General features: G+C 40.2%; 1 non-coding gene across 1 annotated transcript; it reads left to right on the top strand.

The window, feature by feature from the left end:
* Positions 1-1,048: 1,048 nt before the first annotated feature.
* Positions 1,049-1,155, top strand: LOC111906721 (small nucleolar RNA R71). Its single transcript, XR_002855312.1, has one exon. It is a non-coding gene; the product is annotated as a small nucleolar RNA R71 (small nucleolar RNA).
* Positions 1,156-21,139: the final 19,984 nt, after the last annotated feature.

Genomic DNA, 21,139 nt, shown 5'->3' with positions numbered 1-21,139 from the left:
CTTGGGTGTTGTGAGCATCGTTTCTACAAATGGTACATTAACTTGGAGGGCTTTAACATGCTTCATAAAGGCTCTATAGGCTTCAACTTTTTCCACAGGCATGGCTTTGGTTGGGAACGGCAAAGGAGGATTATATGGCTTTAATGGACTGACAGTTTTGTCATTTACGTATGGACTCGTCGAGTCCATTAGAGGGACTCGATGAGTCTAGTCGGGTTTAGCTGGAGCCGAATCTTTTGCCTTTTCTGTCTTCCTCTTGGAGATCTTCTGTGCATGTGTGAAAAAATTTTCATTGCTGGAGGTCACTGCACTCACATTCTCCATTCTCGGATTGGTTTCGGTATTACTTGGAAGTTGACCCGGTCTTCTTTCGTTCACTTGGTGTGCAAGCTATCCCAGCTGTTTCTCAATGTTGAGATTGGATGCCTGCTGATTCCTTAGCATATTTCTGGTCTTGTGTATTGCAGCATCGTGATCGTTGTGTCTCTTTTCGGACGCGGCTATGAATCTAGTGAACAATTCTTCTAAATCGACTTTCTTTTCCATCACCGGTTCTTCCTTTTGATAATATCCCTTCTCCTTCTGCTTGTATTTCTCCTCCTTAGCCTTCTTATATTCTTCGTATGGGAGCCATTCCTTCTTCGGTTTTCGCTAATTTTCGTCGTATCGATCGCCACTTGAATAGAATACTTGAGCCTTTTTGTTTCCATTCTCATCCAAATCACAATCCTTTGTGAGATGGGGCCCTCTACAATTCTCACATCCTACGCAAATAGCATGGCTTGTTTAATCCATTTTTGTCATCCTCCTATCAAGACTATCAAGCTTAGCTATCACCGCCGTCATGCTATCACTTGCCGAGTTCACTACCCCCCGACTTACTTCATTTCTTGGATTGTGGTATTCTCTAGAGTGCTTAGCGAATTCTTTAATTAACTCCTTGACTACCGGGGGCGCCTTCTTCGTGAGCGGGCCTTGAGAATCAAGAAATTGCCTTGTGGTGACATTGACTCCATCAGAGAAAATGGAGACCTCTTGTTGGCTGTTAAGGTCATGGTGTGGGCAATTTCTAAGCAAGCTCTTGTACCTTTCCCAAGCTTCATAAAGAGATTCTCTGGGTTGTTGCTCGAAGTTGGCAATAGCTTTCTTTAGCTTGGCTATTTTGGAGGGCGGGCAAAAGTGGTCTATGATCTCTTCTTTCATCTTGGCCCATGTGGTGACCGATCCGGGAGGAAGTGACTTTAGCCAATCCTTTGCAGCTCATTTGAACGTGACTGGAAGCATGCGAATAAGATGGGTCTCGCGGGGGACATTCGGTACATTGAAGTAGTCAGCCACATCATTCACTTCGTCCAAGTGCTTGTAGGCGTCTTCGTGATCCTTCCCATAAAAAGGGATCTCCTTGAGTTGGGCGAGAATATGGCCTTTTAGTTCGAAAGTAGCGGTCGCGGGAATTGCGGGCTACACAAGTCCCGGGCCGATGTCATCGCGCATCCTCTTCTTCCATTCCCCCATGGGGACTTCATCGATATTAGCCATAGTGATAGCTAAATCGTCTTCAAACTCGGAGTTGGGCTCGTATGTGGGCTCTTCTTCTTCCTCGGTCTCGTACTCGATATCTTCTTGAATTGGGTCTTCGATTGTCAAAGAGGCACTGGATGCTCCGGATTTGCTGTTCCTCTTCTTGCTGAAAACGGACTTTAGGTTTTTGAGTGGTGAGTTCTTTGAAGAAGCGGTTTCTCCAACTGTTTTGCCTTTGCTCCTCCTTAGTGCGGATTACGGGTCTTCAAGAGGAGGGACCAAAGGTGTATCAGATCCTCGGGTCATGAAACAACTGTAAATAAAACAGAAAACGCGTAAAAAGAACAAAAAAAAAATTAAAGCTGTAACAGCGATGTACTCGCCGAGTCGGCACGAGTGCACTCGGCGAGTTCAAGGCAAAAACAGAAAAAAATTTCTAGTTACTCTAACAACGGAATTTTATTAAAACTAATTCTACATACTGAATTACCTTTTAAAATAACTTTGTGTAAGATAAATCCCACACAAAGGATCGATTAAATTAGAATTTAATGTTAATTTTAGAACCGTTCCCCGGCAACGGCGCCAAAAACTTGATGTGTGCAAACTCACTTAGTTTTAAACCTACTTTTAATTATAAAATAACACACAAAGGCAGTGAACCTATCAATTGTGGTATAGTTGAATAAGTAGGGTATCGAACACAGGGAACGGCAAATTAAAACATAAAACTAATCCTATCTAAATTAATTAATAAGTAGGGGTTTTCTCTAGTTTTACAAGACTAGAAACTTGCTAACTATTACTAATTTAAAAACTAGAAAACAAAGAACTAACTAGATTCAATAATTGGGAAGGAACTTCTGTTTAGTTCAACGCAATTGATCCTATGGTTGATTTCAAGGTAATGGTGCAATGGATTAATTCTTTTGTTGGTTATCGATTCAAGTTATTAGATTCGCATTCACTACACTAATCCTTAGCAAATAAACTAACTTAAACAGTGGCCAGTTGTCTAATTCAATTAGATTTAGTAGATTAATTATTCGGGTTAATTTAGACTTGAAATAGTTAACTAATTTAATCTTTTAATTAACTTCTTGTTGATAGTCATCACACAAGCTTGCACATGAATTTACTCAATTTTCTTATTAACTCTAGTTTCATGTTCATTAATCCTAGACATATGGCAAAGTGATTACATAGCATATGAGATTGATAATCAATAGATGTTCATGCTAATCAATTATCTTCCTATTAACAGAAAATTAATTAATATTCACACACAAGGTTCTTTAGCAAGCTAAAATAACAAAAATCACCAACTTAGAATTAATCCTACCAATCAATCAAACCATAGTATCAATTTTGTATCCCCAAACATAAGTCTAAAGGTTTTAGCTCATAATTGAAGTAAATAACAGCAAACAAGCAAAGTCTAATTGTTTAACCATAATGTCTAAACAAAAGATTAAGAGAGATGATGAAATTTTGCTTCAATTCTCCTTCGGGATTGAATTCTAGCTTCTCTCTTCGTCTTCTAGGGTTTTTCTGACCTCTTTATCGCAGCTAAACTCTTCTGAATCGTTCCAGAATTCTCCCCCATCGTTCTGAGGAGTTATCTTTATATATACGAATCGACTCGTCGAGTCAGGTGGCGACTCGTCGAGTCCATCTCTCAGTCCCCGTATTGTGATAAGTCTTTGGGATCCCGAGTCTTTATCTTCTCAAATCTTCGCTTGGACTCGCCAAGTAGTCGACCCTACTCGCCGAGTAGGTGCTATTTTTGGTGTTTTTCTTCTTTGTTCCATTCTCGATCTCTCAACCGCTTCTCCTGCTTTCGAGCTTCATTTTTGGACTGAAAATATAATTCAAACACTTTTAAGTACCTTTTGTCCATAAAATGCAATAATTTAGCTAATAAATGAATAAAAATCTATACTTAATATGAACTAAATATGCACATATCAACAGTCACCTATTCGATGTGTCGGTTAAGCACACACGTTCCACCGAACTATAACAAACATTGAGTCACCCTTTGCTACTTTTGCTTAGAACCATTTAGTGTGTCAATTAACCACGCACGCGCCACTAACGTCTTCGTAAGGGCACAAAGTGTAATTTCATGGAATTGCATCAATTCACTTTTGCCTAAAGTAACTAAGATTGTGAATTTTGTAAAAACATTTAGTTATTTTATACTTCATTCAACTTTTTATGGAAAGGGTTTGCCCTATCCTACCCGTTCGGCTAACGAACCTCCACCAATCATGGAAGCGGTGGGTGAGAGTGGACATCCATTAAACGACCATTTTATAGGCCATAACCTTATACCCCCTTATAGATCGGCTTCGTGAATGAGGCCTGCTAACAGTAAGACTAGCAGTTTAAGTTATACATATAGAATATTATACTGTTAATATTATATATAGTATAAGGGTGTATTTTACACTTTTAAAATACTAGGTGGTCTAATTTAATAAATTACACTTTTAATTTAATTAAATGTAAACCATACCACTATGGATTTATTAACTCTCTTTTAATTATACACTTAATTAATTTAGTAAAATCATAGGGTGCAATTTGAACTTTTTCAAAACTTAGGGTTTTAAAATTTAACATTTTAAAAACTCGACATTTTTTATTAAAATTTAAATTCCAAAATTTGAGGGAAAGTTTTGAAACATTTCAACTCATTAGGGTTTAGAACTTAAATATTTCAAAATTAAACCTTTTAATCAAAATTTTAAATTCGAAAACTTGAGGGCAAGTTTTTAAACTTTTAAAAACTATATAAAGAACATTCTAGATCACAAATTCAAATAAGGCAATTAACAATTAATTGGTGATTATCTAATTTTTACCTGGTCCAATTATTTTCAAGATAATTCATCAAATAACTCAAATAATTAAACATTATCTTATAAGGCAACAAATATTTGATTAATTGGTAACTATCTTCTATTTTTGTAAGGATATTCACCCAAAATCAATAAAAATCGGATTTTATTAATTAAAAACATTTTTGATAATTATCCTAAGCCGAAACAGCAAGAAAATCGCGAAAATCAGTTACCAGACTCACTGAGTCGTCGAGTCAGCACTGGACTCGTCGAGTTCCCAGTGGACTCGGCGAGTTTAGTCATGGACTCGGCAAGTCCAGCCCTAAAAACTCAAAATTTTCGATTTTCAGTTAATATTCAATCAAATGGCATCAAATTCATTAACAAACAGCCCTAGGCTCTGATACCACTGATGGGTTTTGAGCACTATCTATGGTGTACATGCAAACCCTAATATCTTTGGATCTAGTTTGTCTAATGAACATGCAATTAAATCATCCAAAGCCATAACCCTAGATCTATCATAGTATGAACTGAATTAAGAGTTTAGAAATTACCTTTGATTGTTATGTAGCAATAAAAATCTATTCCTTGGCTTCAGAAAGCTTAGTGCCTCAAGTGTTGCACCTCTAATGGAGTCACAAACACCATAAGCCATAAGGATGAAGAATGAGGAGAAGAACACCAAAAACGACCAAAAACCCTTTTGGGAGTGTTCACCACGTTTTTGAGGCCTTAGGGGTCTTTATATATACTTAGGCTATTAGGGTTTTGCACTTAGGAAGCCCCAATCTGACTGCTTAGGCCCTAAGCAGCCCATGGACTTCTTTTATCATATCCCTTGGATGAATTCCTTATGGGCTTTCCATAGAATTCGTCCAACCTATATTATTAGGTAATCCATAGCCCAATTACAATTATCTTATAATTAGAATTCCAGTCCCCTTAAGTTTAATTAATCTCTTTTAACCACAAAATTAATTGTTAATTAATTCTTGACTAATGTTAATTAAATAATATCATTTCTCCGTTAATATATTATTCTTATAATATATTAATAAATCATAATTAAACCTTTCTCTCCTTAATTCATCCTACAAGTTGCTTTGGTGAAGACAACCCAAAAGGACCATGCACCATCGGGTCAAATATATACCAAAATTGTTATGGACTTAAACACTAATCCAACAGTCTTATTGGTATGGTTTCAGTCATTGTCTAAAATTAATATTTTGAATTCGTCTCTGCTTTTAACTCTAGACAATGCAACATACAACTATCCATGAGTAAACACTTGTTGTCTCAAAAACAATCCAACCTTTGATAGCATCTGTCCTTGACTTTTATTTATTGTCATCGCAAAACAGACTGCAAGTGGAAACTGTCTTCGCTGAAAGGTGAAAGGAATCCTTTTATCCGAAGGGGTCAGTGACATTCTTGGAATAAATGTATGTTTACCTATATTACTTCCATAAATTATCTCTACTTCTATAACATGCTTACCCAATGCTATAACTTGCATCCTTGCTCCATTACACAAACCGTATTTCTGGTCAATATTCCTCAATAACATAACTGGAACGCCGACTTTTAATACCAATTTGTGAATTGTCAAAGCTGAAAGTCTAAGGCTACTTAGAACAACTTCATTTTTCGGTGCAAGGATTCCTCTTTCTTGAAAAAACATTGGATTATTGGCATTTTCAATAATAGAAGGATAGACAAATGTAATTAATGAACCAATAGGATCTGATGAATTTGTAATAAGAATATCATCTGGTATATCAATAATTGCCTCACCGTCGTTTAAGCCACCAACCTTTCCTTCACCTATATTCAAAATCCAGTTTGCAAATGTGGTTGTTTCTTTAATATTAGATGTTTGAAGACCGTGACAACCCGAAATTTCTATTCTGTATAACATGTCAATTCAATAGAAGTCAAAACAGTTTCTGAAAACTTTCAAGCTTTTTGGAATAAGTTTGAGTATTTTAGTTGTAACGTCGTGATTTTTACCATATTTTTTTTTTCTTTTTAAAACATATATTTAACATAATACGTTAGCGGAAGACTTAGTTTTTTTTTTTTATTTCAAAGCATTTTTGAAACCACAACGTTACTTCAAAAATTCAAACATAATTCCAAACCATTTAAAATGTAAACAATAGTACTTTAAAGTAATTAATCAAAAACATGTCCAAGAGTGGTATCGTTAATATAAATCTACTACCCATAAGAACCCCTCTCACCAAGGCCAATCTTCTAAACTGGATGTACCAATCATAAGGCACAAAAGAGAAACGATACAAGTGCTAGCCCCTGCTGAGTGAGTTCATAAAGTTGCACATAAAACATACAAACCCCAAATGGGTCGGTCATTTATTTTATGATGAAGCACAAAAATGATAGACAAATACCACTTAGAAAACAACCGCATATCATAATTATTCAACCGCAAAAATGCATATATGTTTAATCAGATTTCTACCACATAACATATACGATCAACCAAATACCACATAAGCAACCGCATAACATATAAATAATCACATTTCATATTTAAGTAACCTTTAATTGTTCAACCTTTTATTAATAACCAACCTTTGTTATATATTCAACCTTTTAATATGCAACCAACATTTTGTTACATGTTCAACCTTGTTATTAATAACCAACCTTTGTTATATATTCAACCTTTTAATATGCAACAAACCGTTTGTTACATGTTCAACCTTTTATTATATCTATCCAACCAATTGATAGAAAAATGTCTCTTAGTGCAACCTAACCCAAGAGAAACACCCCGTTCACTACTTGTGTGCACGGCCAGCCGAATGCTCTAAGTGGCTCATGACTTCCACCTAAAACACCAACCCCGTGACTCCACTTTCTCTACTCCGACTTTGCACAGTACAAGTACCCCACGGTGTCGTTCAGGATTGGTAAAAACGATGCCAATTCCAACGATACACCTCCCGATTCCCACGTGATGTTTGCGCTGGCGGCGAACGAGGGACCAACATCACTCCAGCCCACGAACACCGAAGTGCCCACAAACCATGTGTCACGCGGTCATCTAGAAAGACCGGCAACTAATCACCGTTGTGGCTATAGCTCTTCCTGTAGGTACTTTTTCAACCTAGTAGGCACCCTCAATGATCCGGATAAGGTTTTAGGCAAAGATCATGAACTACCCAAACCCTCTATGCGTAACCCAGCAATGTCATTTATACATTAAGTGAAGCATGTAATGCATACCATATAAATGTGTATTAAACATGCAATGTATTCATAGCCAACACATCAAAACACAACCATACATCATATTTCAAGCAACTTAAGTTAGCATGTCATATACATCAAGTACAACAAAGTGTAAGCAACATAGCAATTAGGTCATAACATGGCATTAGCACAAAGCATATATTAGCATCACAAATATCATATCATCATCAAGCATAAGTAACGACATGGTCATCCTAAAGTGAATCAAATCACCATCTACGGATTGCACGTTTCAATCATGCAACCTTAGTGAGTTAAAACTATGAACTCACCTTTAGCCTTGATGAAATTTTCCTTCTATTCCAAGTCTTGAACTTACTTGAAATTATCAAGGCTCCACCTAAACACCACACATAATACTCAATTAACAAATAAAATATATGTTTCAAAAATACAACTTTATTCTAACTTTTATACTATTATTTACTTTTTTTTATACTTCCCGGCCCGACCCCCGTTCGGTGTTTTAAGCATAAAACCGAATATACAGCTCTAATTGGGATGACATCGGACTTTCTAGAAACTAGACTCAATATGCAAACTTTTAGAATTTACGGATCATTAATCCAACTCCTGGTGATTTTTTTTATAATTTTTCCAATACAGGGACAGATCCGACAATTTCTTGCAATTTCCAGTTTTGGGTTTTAAAGACTTTTGCTTCAATAATCACATCACTCTAAAATGTGGCCTCCTCAATCCGTAAATTAATACGATATCTAAATAAAAGTATAATTGTATTTATATTTAATCACTTAATTAAGATTACCATTTTTAATACCAAAGTATTTAGCTACATAATAGGATTAAAATGATTCCATACGTTTTAGTGTTTTGGCACTAAGGGGGTGTTTGGATAAATAGTTTTTAGTTTATTGCGGTGGGAATAAGCAATAAGCAATAAGCATTTGAAGTGTTTGGCAAACAAAACAACTTATATGAGTAAAATGATCTATGTATGAAATAAGACTATGCAGGAGACTACCATTTATCATCCAAGCTACTGCCTTGTCATAACATATGCAATTTTTAATTAGATAACTATATATAATAAACTTCTATTCAGTTATAGCCATATAGGTAATATACAATTGTACAAAAGATAGAAAGTGTGGGTACCTCCTTCCTTTCAACTAACGACTTCGTTGATATTTATCTTTCTTATATTCATAACAAATGAGATCTCCATTGACGACGAAGAAATCACAACCATGGTTACAGGTTTCGATCTTAGATCACTCTACACCGCTGTTAACCACCATCATCAGCTTCAATTACTCATTACCCTCATGCTTGTTTTTTTATTAAATTCAGGAATAGACCAAGAATCCAACCATTATTCATGGCTGTAATAATTCCTTCCATCATCAGAGAACCCGCAACTATTCCGGAGGCGACCTCGATTCCATCTCAAGCTCTCATGGCACCATGTTCACTTGGTTCCTTTAGTTCCATTGCATCCTCTGATCGATTCACTAGGAAGGTGGTGATCGAACATGTAAAAAATCATCGGAAATCTCGGATCTTCGTCGGATACATGCACAACCCTCTCATCTCTTTCAATGTTTCTTTCGACGACTCTACTCTCTCTCGTCGCCGCATAAACAAAAATCATTCTGTGGAAACATGCGATCATTTTCTTTTAGGGTTGGCATGCGGCATCTGAGCCGTCGGAGGTAACGGAAAAAGAAAGATATAATGCGTACGTTGCGTATAATTAAATGGAAATAAATAATATGAATTTACAACCTCAGTCCCTAAGCTTTACAAAAAAGACACTTTAATCCACATGATCCAAAACTATTGCATGTTGTACTTTAAAGAATAGCAAATTGGCCCTTGGACTTTATTTCTACTTTACCGATTAATTCTTTTAGGTATTAATTGATACCCCTTTTTTTTTAATTTATACCATTCTAACTTAAAATCATTCGCATCAATAATTATTCGAGAAACGTAAAAGCTAATGTCGCTAACGAAAGAAAATTTTCGTCGTTACATTAGGATTAACAACTTAGGAGATATCAGGAGAGAGGATGCCCTAGGGTTTATTGTGCAACAATAAAGTCCCGACACATCAAAAGTTTAGAGTTTACGGCCTAAACAAGGAGTTTACTGCCGTAAACCCTAAAGGAAAGAGGTATAAAGGTGACATTTAGTTATTTTTACCATTTTTACAAATTTCAAGAACAAAAACTCAAACACTCTCAAGTATCATCCAAAGAATTCTTCAAGATCTTCATCTAGTAAGTGTTTCTAGCCCTTTTAAGTTAGTATATCACTTAATCTAGTGATTAAACACACTTCTATCCATGAAATCTTTCCAAAAGGTTGATTCTTCAAGTTTCACCAAGAACACACACTAGTGTTCTTGGACTTTTGGACCTTTTCAAGCTTCTATATTGTAAGTACTTCTATCTTAGAGTATGTTAAGGCTTGATACACTTCTTTACATCAAGAAAACACAAAGAAACACCAAGATTAAAGGTGTTTACGGTCCAAGAACACCTTGGACCGTAAACCCTAATTTAGGGGCCAAAGTGACCCTAGTCCCTTCACAAGCTTTGGAAACTAGTCTAGACTCATTCTTTTATATGTTTAGGACTTGAAAACATCAAAATACCATAATCCATAAGGGTTTACGGTAGTAAACCCAAAAAGAAATGGTCTTAGTGTAACACCCAGATTTCCAAAAATAAAATTTTCATTTAATTAATCACTTTAATATTAAAAACACTTGTTTAAAATCTTATTCACATTCAAATTACAAAACGTAGTTTCATTTTCATTATAAAAGAAGACCAGGATCCTCCAAAACTCAACTCTTTCTTCGGTGTGTACAATCGAACCGTTACCTGAAACAACGTAACATAAACAACGTAAGCACGAAGCTTAGTGAGTTCCCCAATATACCTTACGCACATACGCCATCCGGCCCGGACCGTTCGGTCCACATAACATTGCCTTCCGGCCCGGATCTTTCGATCCACATAATATCGCCTTCCGGCCCGGATCTTTCGATCCACATAATATCGCCTTCCGGCCCGGATCCTTCGATCCACATAACATTGCCTTCCGGCCCGGACCTTTCGGTCCACAAGATAATCGCCTTCCGGCCCGTACACATATATAACACATAATACAAATACTCTAACACATAAAGCACATATATCACATATCATACCTGACCTTCCTGTCACATAAAACCTTGCCTTCCGGCCCATATATAAGCATGTATATCACACGTAGCAGCTAACTTCCCATTCATAGCATATAAACATAACACACAACATACCTGACCTTTCTGTCACATAATACCTTGCCTTCCGGCCCATATATAAGCATGTATATCACACGTAGCAGCTAACTTTCCATTCATAGCATATAAACATAACACATAACATACTTGACCTTCCGGTCACACAATCAAACCCTTCCGGGTGAGGTATAGTGAGAAGACTCACCTCGTAGTACGCAGGCTATAACCTCTTCGAGCTACTCGCACACAATCCGCTAGTTCCGCAGGTTCCCTATAATACCACCGCCTTAGTTAATGATCTTATCAAACAAGGCAACTGACCCCCTCTAATATATTTACAGGTCAACGGTCAATCCTGACTGGACTCGTCGAGTGCAAAGGGTAACTCGACGAGTATAAGCATCCTGACACCACTCGCCGAGTCTGAAGAACGACTCGACGAGTTCCAGTAGATCTTCAAGCTACTCGCCGAGTCTGAAGAACAACTCGGCGAGTCCTAGTGAATCTTCAAGCTACTCGCCGAGTCTGATCATCCGACTCGGCGAGTCCACGCCATGCAGTCAATCGAACTGCTTCCTGAGATACGTATATTCCCGAAAAATGCACTAATGGGACTTCTGGACCTCTAATCATCCTATTACCAGGGTATAAACTTTTGTATAACAACATAATAATCCATTAAATCACCAAATGGGTTTCACAAACCCTAAATCCATGCACACATTCACATAACAGGAAATAATCCGAAAGATTACCTGAATCATGCACTCTCAGTGTCCCCAAGCCTCAAAACGTGATTCCCTTGCTGTCCCATTAGCCATAACCTTCTCCTTCTTGGACCATAACTTCCTCAAATCACCAATGATCTTCAAACCTTGCTCTGGATGCCCACAACCGATTTAGGATCCTTCTCAGTCGGCCAAAAGGCGAACAATGGAGGCATAAGATCCCTTAAATACTTCCCAAACCGAACGGCTAGGGTTTTCCACTGAACAGCGTCGACTCGCCGAGTCCATATCTGGACTCGTCGAGTCCATATCTGGACTCGTCGAGTCCAGTCGCGAACCCGCGACCAACTCTGCGACCCTACTCGGCGAGTCTGGCTCCAACTCGCCGAGTCTCTCCTTTAAAACACCCCAAATTGCAATTTAACAATACTTGAGATTTTGGGCTGTTACAACTCTCCCCCACTAGAATTAGACTTCGCCCTCGAAGTCTCACCCTGAAAATAGTTCTGGATGCTGCTCCCGCATCACACGTTTCGGCTTCCCTAAACACTTCCGATATCTTCCAAGGTCGCTACTGAATCAATACCAGAGGTACCTCCTTGTTCCTCATAACCTTGATCTTCCGGTCTCCGACGGCCACTGGTCTCCCGACGTAACACAGGCTCGCATCCACCTAATCGTTCTCTAGTAGAACCACTGCTGACTCATCCGCTATACACCTCTTCAACTGCGACACATACCAGTGTCATGGATCCGTCCCAATTCCGTTGACAACTCCAAACGATAGGCCACCCTTCCTACCTTCGCACCTTCACGAAAAGACCCAACATACCGGGGCCCCCCATTTACCCTTCTTCCCAAATCGAAGCACCCGTCAGAAATACGAAGTCGCTGACCTGAATCACATACTCGTACGGCGTCTGCCTGCATAACTTTCCTGTTAACTCTAAACGATCACTAACTCTCCTTAACCTGCTGAGTCTGCTCTGTCGACTGAAGCCCAAACTCTGTACTATCCATCTCTCTCTGTAACCGAGAACCACCCAAGATGCAACTCTGCTCTTAAACCCCAACAATCACTCGAACAATGAGGGTTAGGAAGCCCTGAACCACCGGATCCCCGATCCAAAGCCCACTTTGTCCATCCCAGACCAACTGAGAGATCCATTCCTACTCCCAGAGTAGCTCTCACAAATTCTTCTCTTGCCATCATATACACCTGCTGAACTAGCCCCAACACTCGTAGGTTGGAAGACCCGATACACTGATGATATCCTCGAACATCTCCCAAGATGAACCACTACATCCACCCTACACTCTGATCAGATTCACACTGAAAATTTAAAATTTTCTCTCTCCATGCATCCCTTCTAAGCCTCAACAGACATCCCAACCGGATGGGTTCCTACTCCACCGCCGTGAACACGATGCTCAAAACCATACTCGAAATACTCTATCCATAACCTGCTCTGCAGCTTTCACTTTCGTGAACTTGCACCCCCTTCGGAGTCACATACCCTCCTCTTTTCCTTTTCCACGGAACTCTCTTGAACATAATGCCACTCCAACCGGTGCCACGGTGCTCGCCCCAAGCGACACCACCCTTTTTGCGCAACTGCTATTCACATACTCTAGTTCTCATTGCAGGGCTCTCAATCCCATGCACTCTCTCCAGTCATCAAAATCACTGCCTCCGCTAAACAAGATCAACAACCCAGGGCCAGACCTTCCAATGCAATCACACTGCAACATACGTGATCCGCAAATCTCAAACTAATCCAGCAATACCAACAGAGTCTCCAGTATGACTGGACCGACTCTCATAACACATACTAGCCACTCGAGACTATATCTCTGTGGGTCCGTACACCCAACTCTGCGAACCCTCAGGTTCTAACTCTGGGAACCTTCCGGTTCCAGCTCTAGAAACATGCACAACATAATCCCGTGGGATTAATGCAGTACAACCAACACGTACCTCAAACGTACCAATACTCTGATCGCAAAATTCCGCTTACTTACTCAAGCTCGATCCCGACCTCTTCTCAGGCCTCCACAATCAAATGCCCTAGGTCTGTATCTCGCCCTGCACATCCAACACTCGCTCTCGTCGGCCTATACTTTGCGCTGACAAACACTGCTGAATCCCAACAGCTAAGCACCCTTACATATTCATCGATCTCCCGGAGAATTTTACAATTCTCCCCCACTAAAGCACTGACTAACTGCCACCGATCGTCATTAACGACCTTTCAGAACCATCCTGCACAAAGAGAACATTTACCCACTGACTGCTTCCCACAAGCGTAAGCAACCCTCAGCAAAACACATCTCCTCCCTGATCAATCCGCTCAAGAGAATCCGATCTTTCAATTATCCACTCCACAACTGCAGATACTACCCGTCATTCAACCCAGTGCCGCACCTCCACTATCAACCCTCACAACGATGACCAACGGAATTCCCAAGCAATAACCCATAACCAAACCCACAACCTGCCAAAGGTTGAATACCACATCGAAAACCGCACAAAGCTATCGACACTAAAACACCATACTATAACCATACCAACCATCAGGGAACAACGAATGCCAAATCGAAACCTGAAGCACCAATCCATAACCATGCCAATCCCGCGAAACAACGAATACCGCATCGAAATCCACACTACCAGCACAAACAATGCGCCAAAATCAACGCAGGCTAATCAAGACATCAAGACAGTATCATACCCGCAGCTGCCCCCCCGGCACTGCTCCGTCTCCCTCTGCCGCAAGCCGATAAGCACAACCCTGAGCCCTTGGGCTCTACTCCATCCTGTCCTCCTCCTGAACTCCTCAAGGTGGCCGGTGCTAGAGCCTGCACCGATCCTGCAAAAGCTGTGGACATTTGACCCTCAAATGTCCAACCTGCCGACACTGATAACAAATCCTGGAATCCCGAATTGGCACTGACTGCCGACATCCCCGTGCACCATGCCCCTCCTTTCCGCACCCGCGGCATGCACCATTGGCCAACAAGCTCCGGTGCCATCTCTCTCACACTTCCCACAAGTGTGACCGCTCCGATCCCCCATTCTAACGTCTACGGTCATGGACCGTTTCGGCGCCGACTGCGACTGCATCGGGGCCTGCCTCATCTCCCGCTACTGCAACTCATCCTCTAACTCACGCCACATGGCGGCCTCCTGCGATACCAATACGGTCTCGCGTCTCTGCGCAGACACGAACTGTCTGATACTCCCCCTTGAGCTTACTCGAATATCGGGCATCTGAGCCTGCTCCGAAGCGAACTCAGGGCAAAACATCGCCCTCTCAACAAACATCCCGGTGCTCTCAGTCACCGACTCCAAATCCTGCCTCAGCTTAACGAACTTCCGAGCCAATTTCTCCTGTTCATCCCGCGGAACATAGCGAGTACTGAACATCCCTCTGAATTGATCCCATGAAACCGCAGCCCTCTGCGCATCGGAGAATGACCTCGTGGTCAATCTCCACCAATCCTTCGCCCCGAGCCTCAACAGGTTCAGAGCACACCCCACCCTCTGATCAGTAGGGCATAAACTCGTGGAGAAACACCCCTCCATGTCTGATAACCATCTCATAGCAACAGTCGAGTTCTGAACTCCATCGAATGCGGGAGGCTTCGCATAATAGAAGTCCCGATACTGAAAACCCCGACTAGTCCCTTTCTTTGCCGTTGCTACAGCCGCTGTAACCGCCGCGGCAGCCGTCTCTGCGAAAGCCGCATATCGCTCATCAAACTACTTCAATCATAGTGGTCCTGATCGACCCAAACAATTCTGGCGACTCAACCCGCAACAATGCAGCAACTTCATCACGCCGGATCTCGCGAATCCTCGCATCCCGCTCGCTCGTGCTCGTCCGATCGATAACCGGATAACAAGATAGCCACAAGCATCATCCACTATGAACCATGGTACTCATCCCATGACATCCTTCCTCAACATGCTTCGGTGTATGGTACCTGAACCATAGCACCATTCCTCAACCTGCTCCAATGTATAGCACTCGAACCACAACCTCTATCTCAATCTGTTCCGATGTATGGTGCCCTGACCATAACATCACTCTGTATCCGCTCCGATGTATGGTATCCGAACCATAACATCACCCCTCAATCTGTTCCTTAGGACCTTCAGAATGCCCCCTGTATCAAGTATGGGTCCTCTGCTTTCAGTAGTACGGGCCCATACTACCTGCCACATCTACCCATACTTTCCACACGGACCATTCCAGAGTTCCTAAGTAGCTGATAAACCTGCTCTTTCACCAATCGCATCGCGCATGCTCGCTTTCCAGCGAAATCCTCTACTCTACCAGCGCACTCATCTGGCTAGGTTTACTCCCTAGTCCCTTCCGCTGTCCTCCCACTTCTTTGCTATCAGCTGCTGAAGAGTTCCCAATGATGCCAGCCCTCTACCTCCTGAGTATCGTCATACTCACTTGGTAGCTGACTCCCATCATCGATAACTCCACAAAGCACAAAGCAAGCAGCATTCGAGCATTGAAGCATACATAGGACTCCCCATCTGTGGTAGCTCCACCTTCTCGATTCCTCCTCGGAAGTACCTCTGTACTCCGTAGCCTTACCCCTTGTGCGTTCTAACTAGATACTCTCACTCATCACATACACATAAAAGTATAACGCACATATAACAGCAAACCCTAGACTAAGGCATCACAAATCAGGCGACTCTAGTCCTAAGATGTGAAATACCTAGCCTGTCTCTAGCATGCAATAATATCTCATAAAGTGCATAATAGATATTTCATAATACAAAAGTAAGAGTATTTTGGGAAATCACCGTTTGGCTCTGGCTGATTGTACACACTGCTCTTTCTTGCTTTCTCTTTGAACTCTTATTCACTTTTAGAAAACCATTTATTTGGAAAACTTTTTCTTACTTCCTCAGTTTGAGTCCAGATTTACCCGTAGGCGCGTCCGAATCCCTCAAACCAAGGCTCTGATACCAATTTGTAACACCCAGATTTCCAAAAATAAAATTTTCATTTAATTAATCACTTTAATATTAAAAACACTTGTTTAAAATCTTATTCACATTCAAATTACAAAACGTAGTTTCATTTTCATTATAAAAGAAGACCAGGATCCTCCAAAACTCAACTCTTTCTTCGGTGTGTACAATCGAACCGTTGCCATCCCGCGTTACTGTAAGAACCTGAAACAACGTAACATAAACAACGTAAGCACGAAGCTTAGTGAGTTCCCCAATATACCTTACGCACATACGCCATCCGGCCCGGACCGTTCGGTCCACATAACATTGCCTTCCGGCCCGGATCTTTCGATCCACATAATATCGCCTTCCGGCCCGGATCTTTCGATCCACATAATATCGCCTTCCAGCCTGGATCCTTCGATCCACATAACATTGCCTTCCGGCCCGGACCTTTCGGTCCACAAGATAATCGCCTTCCGGCCCGTACACATATATAACACATAATACAAATACTCTAACACATAAAGCACATATATCACATATCATACCTGACCTTCCTGTCACATAAAACCTTGCCTTCCGGCCCATATATAAGCATGTATATCACACGTAGCAGCTAACTTCCCATTCATAGCATATAAACATAACACACAACATACCTGACCTTTCTGTCACATAATACCTTGCCTTCCGGCCCATATATAAGCATGTATATCACACGTAGCAGCTAACTTTCCATTCATAGCATATAAACATAACACATAACATACTTGACCTTCCGGTCACACAATCAAACCCTTCCGGGTGAGGTATAGTGAGAAGACTCACCTCGTAGTACGCAGGCTATAACCTCTTCGAGCTACTCGCACACAATCCGCTAGTTCCGCAGGTTCCCTATAATACCACCGCCTTAGTTAATGATCTTATCAAACAAGGCAACTGACCCCCTCTAATATATTTACAGGTCAACGGTCAATCCTGACTGGACTCGTCGAGTGCAAAGGGTAACTCGACGAGTATAAGCATCCTGACACCACTCGCCGAGTCTGAAGAACGACTCGACGAGTTCCAGTAGATCTTCAAGCTACTCGCCGAGTCTGAAGAACAACTCGGCGAGTCCTAGTGAATCTTCAAGCTACTCGCCGAGTCTGATCATCCGACTCGGCGAGTCCACGCCATGCAGTCAATCGAACTGCTTCCTGAGATACGTATATTCCCGAAAAACGCACTAATGGGACTTCTGGACCTCTAATCATCCTATTACCAGGGTATAAACTTTTGTATAACAACATAATAATCCATTAAATCACCAAATGGGTTTCACAAACCCTAAATCCATGCACACATTCACATAACAGGAAATAATCCGAAAGATTACCTGAATCATGCACTCTCAGTGTCCCCAAGCCTCAAAACGTGATTCCCTTGCTGTCCCATTAGCCATAACCTTCTCCTTCTTGGACCATAACTTCCTCAAATCACCAATGATCTTCAAACCTTGCTCTGGATGCCCACAACCGATTTAGGATCCTTCTCAGTCGGCCAAAAGGCGAACAATGGAGGCATAAGATCCCTTAAATACTTCCCAAACCGAACGGCTAGGGTTTTCCACTGAACAGCGTCGACTCGCCGAGTCCATATCTGGACTCGTCGAGTCCAGTCGCGAACCCGCGACCAACTCTGCGACCCTACTCGGCGAGTCTGGCTCCAACTCGCCGAGTCTCTCCTTTAAAACACCCCAAATTGCAATTTAACAATACTTGAGATTTTGGGCTGTTACACTTAGGGCCGTAAACTCCTCAAAGGAGGGAAATGGTGCCCTAATCTCTTCCAAAGTCTTAACCATCAAGTAGAAATGCTTCTAAGGACTTGTAGAACTTCAAAACAACTCATGGTCAAGGAAGCATGAGTTTACGACCGTAAACTCATGAGTTTACGACCGTAAACTCAATGAGTGATGGTCACAAAACCGTAAACTCATATTAGGGGTTTCCTTTGAACCCTAAACTCAATAGTACTGTCCTACAACACTTAGATGCAATCTTTGGGACTTATAACACTTATATAAGGTGTTTAGTATGTCCTAGGATTTCTTAACTTTGTTGATTAGTTGTTTTAAGACTAATTGGATTCATATATGTGGTATTATATGTTAACTAGAATCCTTGTGTGTGTTCAAGACTTCACTTGACACCTAGCAATCCTGTTTCATCAGTTCATCCATACCACTCACTACAGGTGCGTTCATACCCCTTAAATTGACATTTTAAATGTTTTTAAATGCTTTTATGGGGGGGGGGGGAATACAAGTTGAATAATTTTAGTTATTATATCAATCACATGTGATTAATAACTACCAAACAAGTGGTTTTCTTACTTTTAAAACTGTTTACCAAACTGTTTTACCTCAAACTGTTTTACAAACTCTTTTACTTGTCAAATACCTTTAATTAAACTCTTTTATACTTATATATTGTCAAATGCCTGCCTATATATGTATAGTTATATAAGTAATGTTTAAAGGACTTAGGAAGGCTAGCTCGCTTTAATTCCTTTTCTTTGTTTGGATGTGGCTTTAGGGCATCGGTTATACGTCCGAAGGTATTTTAAATATTAATTGTATATCATGTATACATATATATTCATAAAAGTTCCTTCATTCAGATCCATACCTTTGGGTAGCAAAGGTATACAAACATGTTCATACATTGCTAGTAGACTACTATAGGAGTAGTTTAGGAGGATACTAATACTATTACTAGAACAATGAAACATACAATGATTCATTTCATACATGAGTCAATAGATATAGAGTGATGAGAAACAACATATGATACTATGATGAGAAACAAACAATAGACACTATGATGAGAAACAAACATACAGGCTAGACAGAGAAAGAACACACAATACAGCTAGCACACAAATACATTACATATCCATTTATACATTTATGTGAGCCATTAAACGGGGCATGGCACTACCTACCATGACTGTTTTTGTATCAGAATCTCCTTAATTGGGGAGCGTATGAGTTTGTGTATAGATCTATACTGGATTGACTATCCTACACCTTGCTGCTCGCTACAGTGGGACTTGCAAGTCTACGGGTGCCACACGTCATTTCTTACGACGTCTTACATCGTCATTTTACTATTGATTCGGTAGCAAGATACAGGCCGATCACATGGTACCTTAAATAACAAGGTAGTTAGTATAGCAGTAGTTACTTAATACAACACTACACTACTATAATATTATTCCCATTACATTCACTTCGTGAACATTCACACGATGCACGGTAATGTAGAAACTATATTTTTGGTTAATGATAGTCGAATTTGGGAAAATACACACTCTTACAAGAGACACACACACACATATACTAGATGCCTTGGTAGAAGGCTACTTTTAGTAGGAAACATAGGGTTTCTAGGAGAGTTCAAACAAATACAAAACTTTTACAAACATACACAGTACATTTTACAAAACAACTTACAAATGCTTTCATACAAACAGAAACTGACATACTTATGATCTCACCAGCTTTAAAGTTGATAAACTCTTTCAAAATAACTTGTATTCTCAGGTCACCAGTAGATAGGTACCAGAGCCAGGTTTTGAGAAGATGGAGCTCGTTCAAGACTCGTCTTATATTTTTGATGTATATTGAATTTGGTGTCTATATAACTTGACAAAACACACTTGTATGAAATTATATTATTAATGCAATGGATGATGTTGTTGCTTGTTTACTACTTTGCATTGTTGTGATACTGTACATGACGTCCTCCACCCAGAACGTTTCCGCCGTTCATAGGTTTTGCGGTATGACAGATTGGTATCAGAGTATTGTTTATAGTGAATCGAGTGTATCAACCCATAAAAGATATATGAACTATAAGCACAAGTGGGATTAAAATAATCTGATAAAGAGTTTATACTTTTAAATAATAAAATATTTACCCAAGTATACATATCTGCATTCATACTAAAATTAGTGTCACTAGGACATAACAAAAGTATTACGATTGTTGGACAGCACAAGTAGACTTAGAGACATATGGTCAACCCTAAGAAGATGTAGCATAATCAACTACATTATCCGAGGAGTGATTAGCATGTGCCTAAGTATGGTTGTGAGGTTGCAACAAGTCTAAAAACTTACCAACACTTCTACAACAAGAACAGTAGAACAGAACATTAAACTTAAAATACTATAGGAGTATTTTGTGTTACTATAATTACTTATCTGAGAACTAAAGGTCCTTATTAGTATGTCAATAGCTGTTGAGTGGATACATTACGGTTATATGTGCCTAGGATGTCATAGCCTTAGAATCTGTAATCTTTGCTTTACTTCCTATCCTTGTTTGGTTGTGGGCTTAAAGTTAGGATTCACTTATGCGAAGGGCTATCCTGTTTTGGAATACATATAACTGGTATGCACTAAACAAGTATTGGAGTAACTGATAAAGATCATATTATAATTATCTAGTTAACTCGTCTATTA

Source organism: Lactuca sativa, chromosome 8 (genome assembly GCF_002870075.4).
Source record: "Lactuca sativa cultivar Salinas chromosome 8, Lsat_Salinas_v11, whole genome shotgun sequence".
Classification (NCBI taxonomy): domain Eukaryota; kingdom Viridiplantae; phylum Streptophyta; class Magnoliopsida; order Asterales; family Asteraceae; genus Lactuca; species Lactuca sativa.
This window is presented reverse-complemented; position numbering and strand designations above follow the sequence as displayed.